The sequence below is a fragment of the Sciurus vulgaris genome, assembly GCF_902686455.1.
Source record: "Sciurus vulgaris genome assembly, chromosome: 14".
In the NCBI taxonomy this organism is placed as follows: domain Eukaryota; kingdom Metazoa; phylum Chordata; class Mammalia; order Rodentia; family Sciuridae; genus Sciurus; species Sciurus vulgaris.
The window spans coordinates 21,614,164-21,636,142 of record NC_136475.1 but is presented as its reverse complement, the minus strand read 5'-3'; the positions used below and the strand labels follow the sequence as shown (position 1 = coordinate 21,636,142).

General features: G+C 40.7%; 1 long non-coding RNA gene across 2 annotated transcripts; it reads right to left on the bottom strand.

Annotated features, from left to right (window-relative positions):
* Positions 1-1,137: 1,137 nt before the first annotated feature.
* Positions 1,138-21,969, bottom strand: LOC306644165. Of its 2 annotated transcripts, XR_013759185.1 has the most exons (4): positions 16,747-18,328; positions 7,791-7,944; positions 7,601-7,709; positions 1,138-1,707 (listed from the first exon to the last, which is right to left on the bottom strand). It is a non-coding gene; the product is annotated as an uncharacterized lncRNA (long non-coding RNA). The 2 variants fall into 2 exon arrangements; XR_013759184.1 differs by lacking the exons at positions 7,791-7,944; positions 16,747-18,328 and adding an exon at positions 21,852-21,969.
* Positions 21,970-21,979: the final 10 nt, after the last annotated feature.

The window sequence follows — 21,979 nt, the reverse complement described above, 5'->3', positions numbered from 1 at the left end:
ATCACACAATTCAAAGATGTCTGCTACTGGCCCCTAACTGATTTAATAATTCCATCTGTATCCAAAATTCTGTCAGAACAAATCCAGTAAACCAGTGGTTTTTTTTTTTTTTTTTTTCATTTTATTTTGCTTTTTTTTTTTTTTTTTTGATACTGGGGATTTAATCCATTGGTATTTTACCATAAACTACATCCCCAGCCCTTTTTATTTTTATTTTAACAAGGTCTCCCTAAGTTGCTTAAGGCCTTGCTAAATTTCTGATCCTTCTGTCTTAGCCTGCAGAGTCACTGGGATTACAGGCAGGTACCACCGTGCCCAGCAAATCCATGGTTTTCACCTGGAGAACCATCTGAAAGCTTTGGCCACGTCAGAAGACAGTTTTTGGTTATCACAAATCTAGGACAGTGCTACTGGCATCTACTGCATAGAGGCCAGGATGCTGCTGATCATCCAATAAGCCATAAGACAGTCACCACAAGAAAAATTTATTCACTGTCTCTCTTTTATCCTTCTGCTTTGGAGGTAAAGCATTTTAGTTAAAGCCTGGTCTAAAAGAAAAATCACTGTATCAAGTTCTCAATTCTGCTACTACTCAGCTAAATGAACTAAGTAACTCATTTCCACTTCTATGGACTTAGTTTCTGTCACCTGAAGGAATTAGACAGGATGATTTCTATAAGGTCATCATAGCTCAAAACATCTATGACTGTCTTCATATGGAGTTCTTCCATGACCTCTACCATGAAGTTGCTCGGTTAACTTTTCTACCTAGAATGGCTTCCCCTACACCTGACTCTATTCTCAATTCCACCCACAGTGAGCACCTACTAACCTTGAATTGTCATCTCCCATGCAGCCATTAGAGGAAATATCCATGGGAGAAAGAAAATGATTCTCTTTTGAACCAATGTAATTGTTTCCACACTTTAAAAAAATGTGATGGAACAAGGGCACTCATTTACAAGTTGCAGCATAAACTGAAATAATTCATTTGAAAAGCAATGTGGTAAAATATATCAAGGGTCATTAATATTAGTATGTTTGAACTCTCTAGCTCAGTAATTTTCTTCCTAGGAATTTATCCTAAGAAACAAAAGAAATAAGAAATTGACTTATTTATTTATTTATTTATTTATTTATTTATGCAACCAACTATATAATAACCAAAATAATTTTTAAACATGATGTTTACTATATTATCAACACCACAAATATTATGATGGTATATGGAAACATGGAAAAAGACTCCATGTACTACTAAGGGGGTATAATAAAATATAAAATAGTACATTCACTAAGTACAGTCATATAAAATGTATATAAGTGAAAAGTAATATGTAAAATAAGTGGAATAAAATGGAAGGAGGAAGAATATCTTTTATTTCTTTAATATTATTTGTTGGCATTTCAATAACAGATCTCTCCTGAGGGGGCAGGGAAGATTCATTGTTTTTGTGAATGAAAAGTGAAGTAAAAATTCAATACGAGTAAAATTTTAATATAAAGTTATTTCTAATAAAATTTTTTAAATTCTCAAAAAAAAAGAAACAATTCATTCAGAGGCTGGTGGTGTAGCTCAGTAGTAGGGCTTGCTGAGCACGCAGGAGGTCCTGGGTTTATATTCCTCACTTTGCACACAAAAGAAGAGCAGGAAGAAGGATGATCCAGCTCAAGATGTCAATAATGCTACTGTTGAGAAATGCAGAACTAAAACAAATATACCAAACAAACATAATCAACCCAAAAAGAACTGGTATTTGAGACAGAAGGATTGCAAGTTTGAAGCCAGCCTCAGCAATTTAGTGAAGACCTAATCAACTTAGTGAGACCCTGTCTCAAAATAAAAAATAAAAAGGCCTAGGGATGTAGAAAAGTGGCAGAGCACCTCTGGGTTTAATCCCAACCATTCCCCTCTGCCAAAAAAAAGAATTGGTATTTGAAAATAATGGATCACAGTGAGGTTGTACTTCCAGCACTCATAAAGTGTGCATAAATATTGACTGCTGAGAGTGAGGCTCTTATTTCCCATTCTCCCTTGTTTTCTTCCTTTCTTTCCTTTTTTTTTTTTTTTTTTTTTTTTTTTTTTTATTTTCTTTTTCTTTTTTTGGTACTAGGGATTGAACCCAGTACCACTGAGCTAAATCCCCAGGCCTTTTTATATTTTATTCTGAGGCAGAATTTCCCTAAAATGCTTAGGGCATCACAAGTTGCCGAGACTGGCCTCCAACTTGTGATCCTCCTGCCTTAGCCTCCTGAGTTCTGGGATTACAGACATGCACCACCACACCTGGCTCCTTTCTTTTCATAGTGACTTGAAGGAAACTTCTCTACTCATTTTGGAATTCCATCATTCTTTTAAAGTGGCAAAAAAGAAGGGGGGGGTGTGGCTTCAGATTGGAAATCAGGTAGCCTGGAACCAGTTCTGCTACCTTGAAGTCGGGAATATTGAGCGTGTGAACTCAGGCATAGTTTTCCTAACCAGCCATCTCCTCTAGGTACAGTTAGTTTTCCTTGTGGATTCTGCCCTGGCTTTACTGAGAGCTCAGCACTGATTGGTTCATGCCTCATTGGACTGGTTAGTACCCAAGCCAAATATTTTTACTATTGCCATAGAAAGTGAATATAGCTCACACCAAAGGGTTTGGAAGGATCTTGAACAGTAACTGAAAATACTTTCAAAAGAAAGACAACCACATACATGGAAGGGCCTAAAGAAATGGAAGGATATTTTCAATACTAGGGATAAAAACTTTGGTAATCAAAACCCCAAAATGTGCATGGTTCTATCTGGGGGTTTAGGGTGAGCTTATTTATATTTATATTTTAATTTTTAAAGCTAAGTCTTTGTTTCTGTTTCCATGTAATTTCAGAGGAAACAAAGGCCTTTATGGCCTTGAATTTTATCTCAGAGTAGTTCAAATCCTTTTCTGGTCACTGGAGAACAGATTATGACAAACGAGGAAAAAAAAGTATTCTAAATAATTGGGTCATCATGGCTTGGATCCATGTGAGTTCTTTGGGGACAAGATTTAATCACTTCATAAATTGCATATGTTGATTGTGTTATAAATAATAATCCTTTGTGCCTCATTAAGCCATAAATACACTTTCTGTGTGAAACTCATTCCTTTTCTTGCCAGCCTGACTAGATGTACTGTCTCTGGAGTGCTCTTGGAAAACAGGTGCATCTGGCTCAATATTAGGCAGGTGCCAGGTGTCACAAGAAGAGTGAATTTACATGCTCATTGTTTTGACAATCCTCGTTCTAGATTAACTATTGAGGTTTTTCTTCTTCTTCTTTTTTCTCTTTAACTGTTGGATCCATTAATAAAAATTACCAGATAGAAAAAAGTATTTTGACTCCTGAGACTTGGGACAGACTATCTTACTCTATATTTAAGAAGCCTGTCCTAATTTATTCTACCAAAACCATTTTAAATGTATTTACTTAGAGTGAGCCTATACATATATATTTTAATGCAGCAATAAAAATTAAATCAAAGGAGAAAAGGAGATGGATGTATTTTTTTTCCTTTCTCCTTTTTTTTTTTTTTTTTTTTTTTTGAGGGGGGGACTAGAGATTAAACTCAGAGGTGCTTTACCACTGAGCTACATTCTCAGCCCTTTTTACTTTTTATTTTGAGACAGCATCTGCCTAGTTGTTTAGGGCCTCCCTAAGTTTGCTGAGGCTGGTCTTCAATGTGCCCTCCTCCTGCCTCTCTGCTAGTGTCCTTAATCCTTTCCAGATAGGATTCATCTCCTGCCCGTTCTTATGCAACAGAAAAGCGTGCCCTGCCTAAGGCGCTTGTGATATTTTGGCCGTGCCCCTAGGTGGAGAGGAATGCTGAGGAGGACCTTCCCTCTCCAGGCCTCTGCATTCCTCCCTGCCATTCCCCGAGGCATTAGTGTGTCACTATCGTTCTTGCATCAGAGGTGCCTTAGGTCCCCTGAGATACAGGATGGGAGATGACTTTCCTTCTTCTCTTTGGGCCGCAGATGGTGAAGGAAGCAGCCTGACCAGCACCTCCCTGACCCTTGGCTTTTCCTTCTGGTCTCCAGGCTCTGCTGGACCTTGGCAAGCACAGAGGAGAGCTGCAGAGGGCTCCAGGTTTCCTCAGGAAGGCAGCAGAGATCTGAGGACCTGATTGGCCTATAGTCCCTTTTGCCTTTTAAGTTCTACTTTTAGGGGAAGTGTGTGTGTGCGTGTGTGTGTGTGTGTGTGTGTGTGTGTGTGTGTGTAAGGAAGAACTGGACAATTTATTTTGTGTGTGCATGTGGCACTTGGGATCAGAAACAGGGCCTTCCACATACCAGGCCAGCACACTACCACTAAGGGATACCCTAGCCTCATCTACCTTGTTTTTTGGAGACAGGAGGTGGTGCACACCTGTAATCCTAGAAACTCTGGAGGCTGAGGCTGCAGGATTGCAAGTTTGGGTAACTTAGTAAGTTAGTAAGTTAGTCTGGGTAACTTAGTAAGACCCTGCCCCCCAAAACTTTTTTTTTAAAAAAGGGTACTAGGGATGTCACTCAGTAGTAGGACACTTGTCTAGCATATGATAAGTCCTGGGTTCAATTGTCGGTGTTGAGGGGTGCAGAAAGACAGGTCCTCTCCCTAATTTGCCCCTGCTGTCCTTAAACTTACAATCCTCTTATCTCGGCCTACTGAATTGCTAGGATTACAGGCACGAGCCACCATGCCTGGCCAGTTATGTTTTTTTATTAAAAAATTTCCCAGGGGTTGAGGTTGTGGCTCAGCAGTAGAGGGCTTGCGTAGAACATGTAAGGCACTGGGTTTGATTCTCAGCACCACATAAAAACAAATAAATAAAATAAAGGTATTGCGTTCAACTACAGCTAAAATATAAATAAATAAATAAATATATATATATATATATTTTTTTTTTTTAATTAGGGAGCTGGGGTTGTGGCTCAGTGATAGAGCACTCGCCTGGCACGTGTGAGGCCCTGGGTTCAATCCTCAGCACCACATAAAAATAAAGGTATTATGTCAACTGCAACCTAACAAGAAATTTTTAAAAATAAAAATAAAAAATTAGGAGCCTAGAACCAATAAATGTTCATTTTATCTTCCCCACCCCCACTGATAGGTTTTTGTTGTTGTTTTGGGCACTGGAAATTGAACCCAGGGCACTTTATTACTGAGCTACATCTGCACCTCTTTAATTTTTTATTTGGAGACAGAGTCTTGCTAAATTACTTAGGGCCTCACTAATTTGCTGAGGCTGGCCTTAAACTTGCAACCCTCCTGCCTTGGTCTCCCAAGTTGCTGGGATTTCAGGTGTGTGCCACTAGTCCAGGCCCCATATAGTTTTTGTTTGTGTTTAAATAACTTACACATTAAGGCCTCTCTGGTCTCCGCCTTCTCCCCTCTATTTCCAGGTGCCTTAACGTTTATGAAACTGGCAGGTACACTTCCTATCTCTGTTTTTGCACTTATTTATTTTAACAAATGCTTAGGGCTGGGGGTGGGTAGCTCAGTGACTGAAAACTTGCCTAGCATTTTGCCCTGACTTTGATCCCTAACGCCGAAAACAAAGCAATCCCAAATGCTCACGTGACACTCTGTACTTCCACAGCAAACCCACGCTCCCGTCCTCAGGAGCAACCACCTCATTCCCTGACCCCACCGCACTCCTCCTCACTCCCTCAGATGGCCAGGCCGACTTCACAGCAAGAGCATAAGCCATCAGAGAATTTCCTCATCTATGTCCCAACCTGCAAGCCCAGGTGAACCTGCCTTTCTCCATCCCTCCCATTTGACCAGAGGAAATATTCCCCATGCTGTCGCAGATGACACCTGTGTCCTGGACTGGGCCTGTTGTTACTACCTCTATTCAGCAACAATCACACTCCTGCCTTTCCAAGGTCTCTCTCTCTCTATGAACATCTTTCTTGTTGTCTTCAGTCCTAAAAACAATTCCTCAATGCTCCATCTACCACGTATGTGCTTTGCCCTTTCTTCACAGCTGAACTTCATGAAAAAGTTCATTTAACTCCTCTCTCCTTCATCTCCCACTTCTGTATTCTTCTCCTGTTTGATGATTTCTCTGAGCATTTGACATTAGTAACCACACTATTCTTTTTTTTTTTTTTGGTGGGGGTTGTTGGGGATTGAACCCAGGGGCACATTACTACTGTGCTATATCCCCAAACCTTTTATTTATTTTTATTTTTTATTTTGTTTTGAGATTGAGTCTCAATAAATTGCTTGGGGGGCCTCACTAAATTGCTGAGGCTGGCCTTGAACTTGTGAGCCTCCTGCCTCAGTCTCCTTGGTTGCGTAGAGTATAGGTGTGTGTCACCATACCTGGCATCATTCCTCCTCCCCCTCCTCCCCCTCCTCCCCCTCCTCCCCCTCCTCCCCCTCCTCCCCCTCCTCCCCCTCCTCCCCCTCCTCCCCCTCCTCCCCCTCCTCCTCCTTCTTGTCCTTCTTCGTTTGGTACTGGGGATTAAACCCAGGGGCGCTTAACCACTGAGCCACATCCCCAGCCCTTTTTTTATACTTTATTTGGCAACAGGGCCTCGCTGGGTTGCTGAAGTTGGCTTTGAACTTGCAATCCTCCTGCCTCAGCCTCCTGAGCTGCTAGGATTACAGGTGTGGGCCACTGTGCCCTGCCCCATTCTTCTTTTTTAGGAACTGCATTATTGAGATATAGTTCATCCCCTTAGAGTATCTGAGTCAGTGTTTTTTAGTGTTTTCACAAACAGGTACAACCATCACCCCAGCCCATTTTAGATCATTTTCTTCACTTCACGAAGAAATCCAGTAATGTTTAACTAGGAGGTCCCTTGCCGTCCACTAATCTACTTTCCATCTTGGTAGATTAGCCGATTCTGGGCTTTCATATGACTGGAATCACATAGTGTGTGGACTTTTATGACTGGCTTCCTTCACTTAGAAAATTTAATTCCAAATTATAGCTTATATCAGTATTTTGTTTTACTTTTATTTTTTTCTTTTTGGTACCAGGGATTGAACCCAGGAGTGCTCAACCACTGGGCCACATGCCCAGTCCTTTTTTAAAATTTTAAATTTTGAGGCAGTGTCTCCTAAATTGCTGAGGCTGACCTCAAACTTGTGATCCTCCTGCCTCAGCCTTCTGAGTTGCTGGGATCACAGATGTGTGCCACCACATACAACTTCTTCTTCTTCTTCTTCCTTTTTTCCCCCCACATTGACCCTGTGCCTCGCATATGCTAGGAAAGTGCTCTACCACTGAGCTACATCCCCAGCCCTGTGCTAGTATTTCATTTCTCTTATAGCTAAATAATAGTGCACTAAATGGATACACCATATTTTGTTCATCTATTCATCAGTAGATGAATATTTGAGTTGTCTCCACCTTTTGGCTATTGTGATAATGTAGCTGTAAACATTTGTGGACAAGCTTTTGTGTGGACATACATTTTCTTTTCTCTTTGGTAACCACCTAGAAGTGCACTAGCTGGGTCACATGTTAACTCTCTGTATAGTCATTTGAGGAACTGTTAGATTGTTTTCCAAAGTAGCTGCACCAATTTGCAGCAAAAGCATAAGGTCCAGTTTTCCCACATTCTTGACAACATTTAGCGTTACCTGAATTTTTGACTCTTGCCATTTTAGTGGGCAGGAAGTGGTATTTCGTAGTAATTCATCATTCTTCTTGAATATAAAGGATTCCCTTGGTGTTCATGAGACTGCACTTCTAGGGACAAAGTATAACTTTCAAAAATGTTTAAAACCATAACTTATACATATAAAGTGATGTGTTAAAGATTTTACTCACTTTGTTCGTAATGAGGAAGGCAATAAGGTGGAAAAGCTAGTATAGAGAACATTATTAGCCTGTAATCCCAGTGGCTCAGAAGACCGAGGCAGGAGGATTGCAAGTTCAAAGCCAGTCTCAGCAATTTAGCGAGGTCCTGAGCAATTTAGCAAGACTCTGTCTCAAAATAAAATATAGAAAAAAGGCTAGGGATGTGGCTCAGTGGTTTAGCACCCCAGGGTTCAATCCCCAGCATCAATCAATCAATCAATCAATCAATCAATCAATAAATAAATAAATAAATAAAAATAAAGAAAGAAAAGAAAGGAAAGAAAGAAAATTATTTAGACAGATGCAGAGGTGCATGCCTATAATCCCAGCAGCTCAAGAGGCTGAGGAAGAAGGATTTCAAGTTCAAGGACAGCCTTAGCAATTTAGTAAGACCCTTAGCAACTTAATGAGACCCTGTCTCAAAATAAAAAGCAGAAAAGGTTTTGGGATGTTACTCAGTGATTAAGCACCTTTGGGTTCAATCCCTGGTACCCACCCTGAAAAAAGTACCCTTGCTAGCATGGGTGTGGCCCTGGGTTCAATTCTCAGTTCCACAAAAATAATGAATTTTAAAAAGGAAAATTAAAACTCAGCATGGCAGCTTGTATCTAGTAGACATTATTTAAACATTTATTTGAATTAATGAATGATTGTATATAAAACTGAAATCACAAAAAAATATGTCTTAAATCCAAATTGCTTTTTTGTGTGGTTTCTCAAGTGCTAGGGATAGGAAACTACTTGGTAGGCAAGCACTTTACCATGGAGTCATACCTGTAGCCCCGAAAGCCCAAATTAAAAAAAAAAAAAAAAAAAAAAGTTGTTTTGCTCACTTTCAGATCAAACACTTAAGAAGAAATCTTATTCCTTAATTTAAATTCATCTGGTTACTCTTGGCTTCCTTTTGGGCATGGCCAGACCTCCAGACCAGAATCCAGACAACCTGTTTGACCACAAGTTTGAACTCATGTAGGAGGAGAGTCTGGAACTGGTTTTGCTATCGTTGGGCAACAGTTTGAATCTGATTTGATTATGGTAGTTTGGAATGGAGGCTCGTTCATCGTGGTTTCTAGGATTTGAAAATGTTGATCATGACTCTGGGAATATGACTTGTAGATCTCAGAGCATAAATTATTTTGTTCTGGCTTTGTCTCAAAAATGGTTACTGTAAACTTACAAATGGGTGGAAATGCTCTCCTCCAACAACCTACACAGTGTACCTCTAACTCTGTGCTCTAGCTTTGCTGATATTTCAAATCCTTAAGTACACTATGGTTCTTTCTGCCACAGGACCTTTGCATATACTCTCTCATCTTCCCACTTTTCCATTCCTTCATGTAGTCAAACATCATTTTGCCTCAGAACTAACACAAGTTCCTAAAAAATGCTTTTACTGACCTTTGCAGAGTAGTTAAAATGTTCCAGTAATATGCTCCCATGGCACCCTGTATTTCTCCACAACATATTTTATATAATTATAATTACGTATACTTAATTGGGTAATTATTTCTCTTAAACACATTTTTTACATGCTTTTGAGACCATCTTCATAGTTTACTCTTAATAACATGATTCTTATTCTTCTGCCTTCATCAAAAAAACTACTAATCCAGGAAACTCTTACCCAGAAAGATAAAAGTTGTAATGAATTTATTGTTGATTTTCAGGAAGATCTATCAACTCTTTAAAATAAAGAAATATATATCCCAAATTCTTAAATTGTTGAGTCCACCAATCCTAAACTATTTCCCTCATTGAAAGACCCACATTAAACCAGAATTTTCAAGTTCAATGAATAGTCCAACCTTGCCCTTATCCCACTCTGAGCTATTACAAAGTCTGTTTAGATAGGGTTCTCTCTTACCATGTAAGCAATAAACTGAATTTTTTCTTAGTAACATGTTGCTTTGGAGATATTTTAGGGGAGGCATTTTTTTTTTTCTTGGTACCAGGGATTGAACCCAAGGGTGCTTAACCACTGAGCCACATCCCAGCCCTTATTTGTATTTTATTTAGAGTCAGAGTCTCACTGAGTTGCTGAGGCTGGCTTTGAACTCTCATCCTCCTGGCTCAGCCTCCCTATACTCTGGGGTTACAGGTATGTACCAGGCCAGAGGCATTTTAAATACTAACATCTAATCAATGTGTATATTTAGTATTTTAGCACTTCTTCTTTCCTGAAAAGCTGTTATTAGCTAGGCATGGTGATGCACGCCTGTGGTCCCAGTCTTGGGAGGCTGAGGCAGGAGGTTCCCAAGTTCAAAGCCAGCCTCAGCAACTTATGGAAGCCCTAAGCAACTGAGTGAGACTCTGACTCAAAAAAAACAAAAACAAAAACAAAAAAACAACAAAAAACCAAACAAACAGAAAAAAAAAATTAAGAGAAGCTGGGGGTATGGCTCAGTGGTTAAGCACCTCTGGCCTCAATCTCTGGTACAAAAAAAAAAAAAAAAGAAAGAAAAGAAAAAAGAAAAGTTATTAAACCTATAATAGAAATCAATGATGCTTTAGATTTTTAGATTTCAGGAAATAATAGTAGTTGATTGACAGATCTCTCTCATGAGAATTTACATTCTCCATGAGGGCACATACCTGGTCAGCTTTGAACACAGATATATCTCCATGTCAGAGCAGAACAGGTGCTTAATGAATAGGTGCTAAATGAGTTAACATATTTACTTAACATAATTACTGAATGAATAAGTGGATCAATGAATAGATGAAAGACCAAGATGGAGTTCATGGAGTATGCAAACACAACTCCTCTTGATAAGACTTCCTGGGTGAGTCTTTTGTGGCAAAGTGAGTAGAAAAAGACAACTCCACTTTCTTTTTTGGGGGGGCAGATATAGGGGATTGAACTCAAAGGCACTCAGCCACTGAGCCACATCCACAGCCCTATTTTGTATTTTATTTAGAGACAGGGTCTCGCTGAGTCTCACTGAGCTGCTTAGCATTTCATTTTTGCTGAGGCTGGCTTTGATCTCAAGAACCTCCTGCCTCAGCCTCCAGAGCTGCTGGGATTACAAACGTGTACCACTGCGCCCAGCGATAACTCCACTTTCTCACACCTCTCTACTTATCCAATTCCAGGAAATATCATCCAGCTGTGCAGGATTTTCTGCTTATTTTGATTCTTTTGTTTTTGCAACCCTGGAAACCGAACTCAGGGCCTCACACATGCTAGGCAAGCACTCTATTGCCTCTACCGCTGAGCTGCATCCCCAGTCCTTTTTATCTTTTTAATTTGAAACAGGCTCACTAAATTACCCAGTCTGGATTTGAACTTGCAATCCTCCTGCCTCAGCTACCTGAGTTGCTGGGATTACAGGTGTGCATCATCATGCCTAGCATCTATGTAGGATTTTCTTTTTTCTTTTCCTCTTTGATACTGGCAGTTGAATACAGGGAGCTTTACCACTGAACTACATACTCAATCCTTCTTGTTTCTTTTATTTTGACACACGATCTTGCTAAATTGCCAAGGTTTGGCATTGATTTTGTGATCCTCTTGTCTCAGCCCCTAAATTTCTGGGATCACTGGTGTGCACCAGCATGCCTGGCTACATAGGATTTTGTCTGGAGCTTTGATGGCGGCCTCCTATTATTATGTAGCTGCTTATCTACTAGTTCTGAGATTTTGTTTATTTATTTATTTTTTTTTTTGTGGTGCTGGGGATGGAACCCAGGGCCTTGTGCTTGTGAGGCGAGCACTTTATCGACTGAGCTATCTCACCAGTGGCCATAGGTGAAAGGGAGGTTGTCCACACGGTTGCCATTGTTTGAAAGAGAATAAATGAATTCCTGAAAGCATTGGCTTAGGATTAAGCTAATTGAAGAGCAACTGACACCTGAGTAACCCAGTGGGCAAGGCTACGGTGCCACGCCCACAGTGATCCTCCATAACTAAAACCATTATTGAGATTTACCAATCAATGGTTTGGTTGATAAAAGCTTGTTATTGGTAAACACATTGGAATACAAGGAACCAGAAGGCTGTGACTTGCTTTTATGTAAGTAAGGTTCATCTAGAAACTTCACTGGCTCAGCATTTAAAACATTTTGCCAGGCGCAGTGGTGCACATCTGTAATCCCAGCGACTTGGGAGGCTAAGGCAAGGAGGATTGAGGGTTCAAAGCCAGCTTCAGCAACCCAGTGAGGCCCTAAGCAACTTAGTGAGACCCTGTCGCGAAATAAAAAATGGCTGGGGATGTGGGTCAGTGGTTAAGCACCTGTGGGATCATTCCCTGATACCCCCGCCCCCAAAATATGAATATTTTTAAAGGCACTTTAAGAGTCTTCATCCTGAATATAGTCTTTTATGTAGACAGATGACCAGTGCTTATGTGATTAATATAATCGACAAAGTATTTTTTAAAATGTATTTGTTGATTTTATAAACAAAGCAAACATCAGATATTTGAGGAAAATCAGTTGAGGACTGAACCCTGGAGACACAAAGAAGTAGAAAATCCTCAGGAAGCAAGCCACTGGCAGGGGACTCGGTGGTGTGGAGGTGGAGGTTCAGAGAGAGGGATCGTTTTTCATTGTGGCATTCAGGACACATTTTTAGGAAGGGAACTGGGACTTTAAACTGAATCTTTACAAGGGGCAAGACTTGGCCATCCCTGAGATCCTTTTGCCTCTGGGCAGGAGTTCTGAAAATACAAAAAGACTTGGAGAAACAGAGAAAGAAGGTTGCTTCATGGCTAGATTCTCAGAAGGGTAACAAAAACAGGAAGTTTATATTTTTGAGGCCTCCTTCATGGAAGGTACTGCCACAAACATTGGCTTCATTTAATCATCTCATAAAGGGGTAGGACAAGAGGGACACAGTGGCTCACACCTGTAATCCTAGCCATCTGGTAGGCTGAGGCAGAAGGATCAGAAGTTTGAGGACAGCCTGGGTTAAGACCCTCTCTCAAAATGAGAAACAAAAGGGGCTGGGATGTAGCTCAGTGGTAGAGCACTTGCCTAGTAGGTGCAAGGCCCTGGGTTCAATCCTCATTCCCACAAAGGGCAATTAGTGCTCTGATCTAAAGGGATCAAGCACTTAGACCATTTTAAAAAAACAACTGAAGGTATTAAGAAAAATACTTGAATGAGCTGTGTGGGATGAAGCAGATCTGTTATCCCAGCTCCTCTAGAGACTGAGGCAGAAGGATCTCAAGTTCAAGGCCAGTCTCAGCAATTTAGCATGATCCTCAGCTAGTTAACCTGGTCTCAAAACAAAAAATAGAAAGAATTGGGGGTGCTGGGGTTGTGGCTCAGTGGTAGAGTGCTTGCCTTGCATCTGTGAGGTATTGGGTTGGATTCTTGGCACCGCATATAAATAAGTGAATAAAATAAAGATCCATCAACAACTAAAAAAAATTTAGAAAGAATTGGGACTGTAGGGTTGGGGATATAGCTCAGCTGGTAGAGTGCTTGCCTTGCAAGCACAAGGCCCTGGGTTCAATCCCCAGCACCAAAAAAAAAAAAAAAAAAAAAAAAAAAAAAAAGAATTGGAACTGTAGCTCAGTAGTAAAGTGTCTCACTGGATTCATCCCCTAGTGCCAAAATAAGTAAAATAAAAATAAAAAAGAAAGAAAATACTAGCCTGACCATAAGAGAAGGAGGTATGGGTTCAGCTCTTGCTTGGTAATGAGTCTCAGAGACTATCAAGAACTGAGCCTGTCAATCCAGGGTTCTGGTTTTTTTTTTTTTTGGTGGTCATTGTTATTTGTTTGTTTTGTTTTGTTTTTGGTACTGGGGTTTGAACCCAGGGACACTTTACCACTGAGCTATATCCCTAGTTCTTTTCATTTTTTTATTTCAAGACAGGGTCTTGCCAAGTTGCCCAGGCTAGCCTCAAACTTGTGGTCCTTCTGCCTCAGCCTCAAAGAGTTGCTGGGACTACAGGCATGTGCCACAATGTCCAGTCCTGGCATAATTTCTAATAACTCAAGGTGGCATCCTCAGGATAACCCACCACCACCTTACAGGCCTGCCTTACTACTGGGGAAATTTACAATTTCTTCTAGCCCAAAACTGAACCTTCTCTTGGAGCACTTACTTTAGAATGTTTGTGGTTAGAAATCTTTTTTTCTGTCCTTTGATATGTAAACCTACTACCTGAATGGTTTCTCCTAGGACTGAGAGCCTCTTTTTGAAATGTAAACAAACATTCAAGGAGACAACTCTCTCCCTCTCACTCACAGTCCAGTGGGTACTTGCTCTAACTTGTCATAAAGATGCAAAAAGTTTGCTTCTTCTCCAGGTAAGCATCAATGAACAAACCCCGATGACATACTAGGGCCTTCTAGTCACTCTCTTGAGCAGTCTTCAAAACATTTCCAGGTCCCTTTAAGAACTGGAACAAGACAGGGATGCCCTCTTTCACCACTTCTACTCAACGTTTTCCTTCAAACTCTAGCCAGAGCAATCACAGAGATGAAAGAAATAAAAGGGATATGAAGAGGAAAAGAAGAACTCAAACTATCACTATTTGCCCATGACATGATTCTATATTTAGAAGATCCAAAAAATTCCACCAGAACACTTCTAGAACTCATAAATGAATTCAGCACAGTAGCAGGATATAAAATCAATACCCATAAATCAAATGCGCTTCTATACATAAACGACAAAACACTGCAAGAAAAATTAGAAAACTACCCCATTCACAATAGCCTCAACAAAAATAAAATACTTGGGAATCAATCTAACACAAGAGGTGAAAGACCTCTACAATGAAAACTACAGAACACTAAAGAAAGAAATTGAAGAAGACCTTAGAAGATGGAAAGATCTCCCATGCTCTTTTATAGGCAGAATTAATATTGTCAAAATGGCCATACTACCAAAAATGTTACACAGATTCAATGCAATTCCTGTTAAAATCCCAATAACATTCTTCACAGAACTAGAGAAAGCAATCATGAAATTCATTTGGGAAAATAAGAGACCCAGAATAGCCAAGGCAATCCTTAGCAAGAATAGTGAAGCAGGAGGCACCACACTACCAGACTTTAAACTATACTGCAGAGCAATATTAACAAAAACGGCATGGTATTGGCACCAAAATAGACATGTAGGCCAATGGTATAGAATAGAAGACACAGAGACAAACCCACATAGCTGCTTGGTCTCTTACTAGACAAAGGTGCCAAAAATATACATTGGAAAAAAGATTGCCTATTCAATGAATGGTTCTGAGAAAAATGGAAATCCATATGTAACAAAATGAAATTAAGCCTCTATCTCTCACCCTGCACACAAATCAACTCAAAATGGATCAAAGACTTAGGCACTAGAACAGAGACCCTGTGCCTAATAGAAGAAAAATAGGCCCAAATCTTCATCATGTCAGTTTAGGACCAAACTTCCTTAAGACTTCTAAAGCACAAGAAGTAAAATTAAGAATTGATAAATGGGATGGATTCAAACTAACAAGCTTCTTCTCAGCAAAGGAAACAACCAATAATTTGAAGAGAGTCTTCAGAACGGGAAAAAATCTTTACCACACACCCCTCAGATAGAGCACTAATTTCCAGGATACATAAAGAATTCAAAAAACTTAGCACCAAAAAACAAATTTAACCCAAATTCAATAAATGGACTAAGGAACTGAACAGACACTTCACAGAAGAAGAAATATGATGGATCAACAAACATGAAAAAAATGTTCATCATCTCTAGCAATTAGAGAAATGCATGTCAAATCTACTCTAAGATTTCATCTCACTCCAGTCAGAATGGCAATTATCAAGAATACAAGCAATAATAATTGTTGGCAAGGATGTGGGGGAAAAGGTACACTCATACATTGTTGGTGGGACTGCAGATTGGTGCAACTACTTTGGAAAGCAGTATGGAGATTATTCAGAAAACTGGGAATGGAAACATTATTTGACCCAGCTATCCCATTCTTCAGTTTATACCCAAAGGACTTAAAGTCAGCATATTAAAGTGATGCAACCACATCAATGTTTATAGCAGCTCAATTCAGGAGAGCAAAACTATGGAACCAACCTAGATGCACTTCAACAGGTGAATGCATAAAGAAACTGTGGAACATATACACAATGGAATATTACTCAGCCTTAAAGAAGAATGAAATTATGACATTTGCAGGTACATGGGAAGAACTGGAGACTATCATGCTAAGTGAAATAAGCGAATCCCAAAAAAACCAAAGGCCGAATGTTTTCTCTGATAAGTGGATGCTGATCCATAGTGGAGGGTGGGTAGGGGAGAATAAAGAAACTTGGAATATGCAGAGGGGAGTGAGGGGAGGGGTGAGGCAGTGGGAATGGGAAGGGTGGTCCAGTGAGACAGACGTTATTACTCTATATACATGTGTGAAAAATAAAGAGAGAAAAAAGGAAGGAAGGAAGGAAGGAAGAACTAACAGCCTTTCCAGGAGTATACCTCTACCTTTAAAAAGTCTTGTCTTTTGTTGTCCCCCACCTCAACTTAAGCTCAATTCCCCCTGGGATCTCTTCCTGTTGCATGGTTATTCCTGAATAAAGTTTGTCTAACCACTTTAACTAGTATTACTAAAAGTTTGGTCCTTGTCCTCAATGCAAATCCAATAGGGAGGACACAGCATTGAGAGAAAGGAAAAAAGTTGTGTTTCTTTTGAGACTCATGTCCCTGAGGCTGTAATTCTGCCTATGAAGGGGAATAGGGGACCTTTAAAGAGGGGACTCAGAAGAATACTGTTTCCCAAGATTAGGGAGGAGAGATGATGAAGGAGAAAACCAAAGAGAAGATCAGGGAGAAGAAGAGCAGGTAGGAGAAGGTCAGTGGTGAGAAGGTCAGGAAGGAGAAGGTCAGTAGAGAGAAGGTCAGGAAGGAGGAAAAACACATGCCAGTGTTAGAGCAGCAAGGGACATATTCAAAGCATCAGTGGGCCACTGTTACATAACTGTTTACCTTTGACAGACTTACATGTGTGCGTGTGTGCGCGCATGCAGGCGCTGCCACATGCCAATTCAGGAACAGTTTCTGGTAGTCCTAGTACTGCCACACCAGGGTAGCTCTAAGTCTCACTTCCACCCACATGACTTGCCTGTCTTCTTCATTCTCTGCTCCTCTGCACATGTCCTTCTCACCCTGCTCTCTGACTTTGTTGGGCTTTGCTTCCTGTTGGCAGGAAAACTGGATATTTCTGGGTTAGGGTTAGTGCCTCTCTTCCCTCCATGGTGTCAGATTTTCTCTCCTCCTTTCTCCCTTCCTTTGCATTCTTGATGCAACTGATCTAGCCCAGGACACATCAGTCTTTGCCTAAAGGAATATAATTACCTTTTAACTAACTAATCTTCCTATCTCCAGGTTGCAAATAGCTACACACTGTTCCTAAAACCCTGAGCTGCTCAGTTCACTTTTCTCCCCATTACTTTTCTTGACATTTCACTCAAACCTAGGGCCTCTCACCTGATAGACAAGCACTCTACCACTGAGCTACATTCCTAGCCATGTTGTCGAAAGCTCGGTCCTTGTCCCTGATGCCAATCCAATAATGAGGACATGGTTTTGAGAAAAAGGAAAAAGAAGCTTTATTGCTTTGCTAGCAAAGGCGAAGCATAGAGGACTCCTGACCCAAAAGCTGTGATTATGCCCATTAGCAGGAACAGGGGTCTTTTAAAGAGGTGACTCAAAGGCTACATTCCATGGGTTCTCTCTGGAGTTGTAATTCACTTGTTAATTTGGGAGATAGTCATGTCTGAGATCTTTTGGTAACATCCCCAAAGTTTGGAATACCTCTTTTCCTATAGTTGTGTGTATTCAGGGACAGATAACTCTGCCTTGGTTGGGGAAGAAAGGTAATACTGCTTCCCGAGAAAGGGGAGGGGGAGAGATTAGAGAGAAGCAGGAGAGAGGAAGTGAAAGAAACATGTCCATTTAAAAAATAAGTTGCTGTGGAAGAGCAACGAAGGTTATACTCAAAGCATAAAGTGGACCACTGTTATAGCCAGTCTTTTTTTTTTTTTTTTTTTTTGTACTGGGGATTGAGGCTTTACCACTGAGCTACATCCCCAGCCCCTTTTCTTATTTCTTTTTTTGGTACCAGGGGTTGAACTCAGGGGCACTTGACCACTGAGCTACATCCTCAGACCGACTTTGTACTTTTTTATTTAGAGACATAATCTCACTGAGTTACTTAGTGTCTCACTTTTGCTGAGGCTGGCTTTGAACTTGCCATCCTCCTGTCTCAGCCTCCTAAGTTATTGGGATTACAGGCATGCGCCACAGTGCCTGGTTTTAATTTTTCTTTTAAGATAGGGTCTTGCTAAATTGCTTAAGCCTTCATATGTGCAAATCTCTTGCCTCCCAAATCATGGAATTACTGTTCACTACCCCCCTAACCAGAGTCTAAACATTTTAACAGGCATTTGGGGGCTCCGCTCCACCTCACCTTCACTTAAATTCTCAATCTTATCTCTCTTGAACCCTGTGATCCCATGGAACTATCCCTTAAACTCGTGTGCATTTTCTTTCTTTAAAAAAAGTATATTTTTTCTTGTAGTTGTAGATGGAATGTCTTTATTTATTTATTTATTTTTAATGTAGTGCTGAGGATTGAACCCAGTGCCTCACACATGCTAGGCAAGCGCTCTGCCACTGAGCTACAGCCCCAGCCCCATGTGCATTTTCATTCTTTTTTAAAAAATTTTTTCTAGATGTTGACAGACCTTTATTTTATTCATTTATTCATATGTGGTACTGAGAATCAAACGCAGTGCCTCACGAATGCCAGGCAAGCGCTCTACCTCTGAACCCCAGCCCCAGCCCTCTTTTTCATTCTTACATGTCTTTGCTCACAGTTTCTTATTCTGGGATAAATGGCTCCCTCCCTCCCTCCCATTTCTGTCAATGATCAAATTTTTAATAGTTGTCAGAGCCTAATTGCAATACCACCTCTTTCATAGAAATATCCCCAGTTGTTTGAGTTGGAATTGTTTCCTTCCTTGATATTTCTACTTCTTGTCACTTTTAAAATGTCTGGTTCATAACAGGTATAATTTATATACAATTAAAATATACTATATATATTTTATATACTGTGTTAGGTGCATAGTACTTAAGTTTTTGGTTTTGCAGTACTGGGAATTACTCTACCACTGAACTATATCCGCTGTGTTTTCAATTTTTTATTTTCAGACAGGGTTTCACTAAGTTTCCCAAGTTGGCCTGGAACTTGTGACCTTCCTGACTCAGCTCCCTGAGTTGCTGGGAGTACAGGCTGGGTGCCACTGCAACGCGTAGTACTGTAAATTTTGACAAGCACACATAGCTGAGTTATTATCACCACAATGAAGATATACAATGTTTCCATTAAACCAAAAAGTTCCTGTGTTGCTCTTTGAATAATTCTCTTCTGTTCCTAGTTCCTGGAAATCACTGATCTGATTTCTGTCCCTATACAGTTCATATCATTTTTACCTATTTTTGTGTTATCCCCTTATAGATCTCTCTCTGACTGAATGGAAATCTCAAAGACAGCTGTAATCATCTATCTTTGTATTGCTCAAAGATATTCAAACCCAAGTTCCAAATACAGTTATCACGTGTCAGGTCATAAATATGTGATGAAAGAAAGGAAGGAAAAGGAAAAGGAAGAAGGAAAAAAAGAAAAGAAGGGGCTGGGGTTGTAGCTCTGTGGGAGAGTGCTTGCCTAGCACTTGAGGCACTGGGTTCAATCCTCAGCACCACAAAAAATAAATTAATTAATTAAATAAAGAAAAGAAAGCCAACAAATGTCCAAATGTCCAATGTCCAAACAGCCCTAGGAAAGGTTTTTTTTTTTTTGGTGGTGATTGAATATTCAGGGCCTTGTTTTTGCTAGGCAAGTGTTCTACCACCAAGTTTCTATCCTAGCTCCTCAAGAAGTCTTCTGGTTCAACAATAGGGCAGCCAACAGAGCTCATGTTAATGAATTATTCTTAGTTATGAATCTGAACTATAACCATAGCTATTCCTAAACATCTAAACATGAAATATATTAAAGTTTAAATCAGCAAAACTTGTTAAAAGTAGGAGTTTAAGATATTTTGCTGGTGGGGCTGGGGCTGTAGCTCAGTGGCAGAGCGCTTGCCTAGCACGCATGAGGCACTGGGTTCAATTCTCAGCATCACATAAAAGTAAACAAATAAAATAAAGGCATTCTGTTCATCTACAACTACAATAAAAAATACATTTCGCTGGGGTGTAGTGGTACACATCTGTAACTGCAGCTACTCAGGAGGCTAAGATAGGAGTACCACAGGTTTGAGGCCAGACTCAGCAATTTGGCACCAGCCTGCCTCAAAATAAAAAATAAAAAGGATTGGGGATGTACCTCAGTGATACAGAGCCCTGGCTTCAGTCCCCAGTAGGAGGGGAAAAAAGTCAATATGATGTAAAAGAACTGCTGTGTACTGTTTGATGAGTTGTCAACTAAGGCATATGGAGGACTTGGGGGGTAGGGGTATAGCTGGTATATTAGTAGAAATGAGAACTTGGGGCTGGGGTTGTACTCAGTGGTAGAGTGCTTGCCTCACATATGTGAGGAACTGGGTTTGATCTTCAGCACCACAGAAAAATAAATAATGCCCATCTATAGCTAAAAAAAAAAAAAAAAAAAAAGTTAAAAAAGCACCTTCAAAAAAAAAAAAAAGAGAACCCATATTTTCCCCATATTTTGGTGTCATAGAAAACAATTTTTTTGGAACAAGGGATTAAAACCAGGGTACTGTACCATTGAGGTACAACCCCAGTTCTTTTTATCTTTTTGCACGGTGCTGGGGATCAAACCCAGGGGATTATGTTTGCATGGTCAGCATTCACCAACTGAGCTATAATCCGCCCCCGCCCCCCCCCCCCCCAATTCTTTTTATCTTGGGACAGGGTCTTGCTAAATTGCTGAGACTGGCCCTCAAACTTGCAATCCTCCTGCCTCAGCTTTCTAAGTTTTTCTGACTCAGTCTCCCCAGTCGCTGGAATTATACACCTGTGCCCCTGCATCTGGCTTTATTTTTTACTTTGAGAATGGGTCTCATTAAGTTGCCCAACTTGTCTGACAATTTAGGGTACTTCTGCTTCAGCCTACCTTATTGCTGGGATTACAGTCTTGAGCTACCATACCCCGTTTGGTGTCATAGGAATTTTAAGTGATTTTGTGATCAGTCTCAGGAGATAATTTTCTTGGTTCTTAGAACAACTTGGAAGATAAACTTTGGACAAAGTATTATACTATGCCCTTTGCAATTTAGTAACCCAAGATAATGTGTTAAAGTTTAGTGGAGATTTAAATTCTTGAGCTGATTAGTTATGACCACATGGTTTAAAAATAAGGTGTTAATGTTACTTCTGGGGTTTATAGGTCTATATAGTGATGAATTGCATATTCTTATCACTTATTATTTTCTAATCTTGCAGAGCGGCTAGAAAATAATAATAAAAAAACCTGTTCAATTCAACTTGAAGGCTAGTGCCTGAGCAGGAAGAGTGGAAATTTAGGCTGACTCAGGACTGTGTCCCATCCAGAATGTGGAACCACTGAAGGTTGTGGGTTGTGATAGAGGTGGTCAGGAAGATAAATCTGGCTACATGTGTAAATGGGGTGGGGTGGGGAAGAGACAGTGGCAGAGTCCATTTGTTGGCTATTGCAATATCCAGGAGCTGAAATAAGAATGGTAAGGAAAAAAAAAGTGCGTGAGGCCTATACTGGAGATGATCCAACCTAGTAGGGGTGGGGTGAAAGAAGGGCTTCGTGCTGTCCAGAGAGCCCAGTCTTTGGCAGAGGCCCCTTGACTTTCCTTCCGTCCTTTGATCCGACAATCTCAGATCAGCTAGGAGCCGCAGGCCTCAAGCTGGTCAAGCCAGCAGAAGCCGCACAAGAGGAAGCACCGGTCAGGCTTGTCCCGGAGCCCCCTTCCCTCCCAGCGCCCACACTCGGGTCGTCCCTTTGGCTCTGACCCCTCCCTCCTTCCCCCTCCAGTCCCCAGGTCTCTCCCCCACCCCCATCCTCTGTCGCGGCGGGAACCGCCCTTCGCCCCTCCTTACCCCCCTCCCCGGTGGGGCACTAACTCGCCCGGCTGCCACGTCTCACTGATGACATCACCAGGGCCGCTCGGCCTTAGCCAATCCGCTAGGGGGAGTGCGAGCGAAGTCCTAGCCAGCGAGTCAGCGGG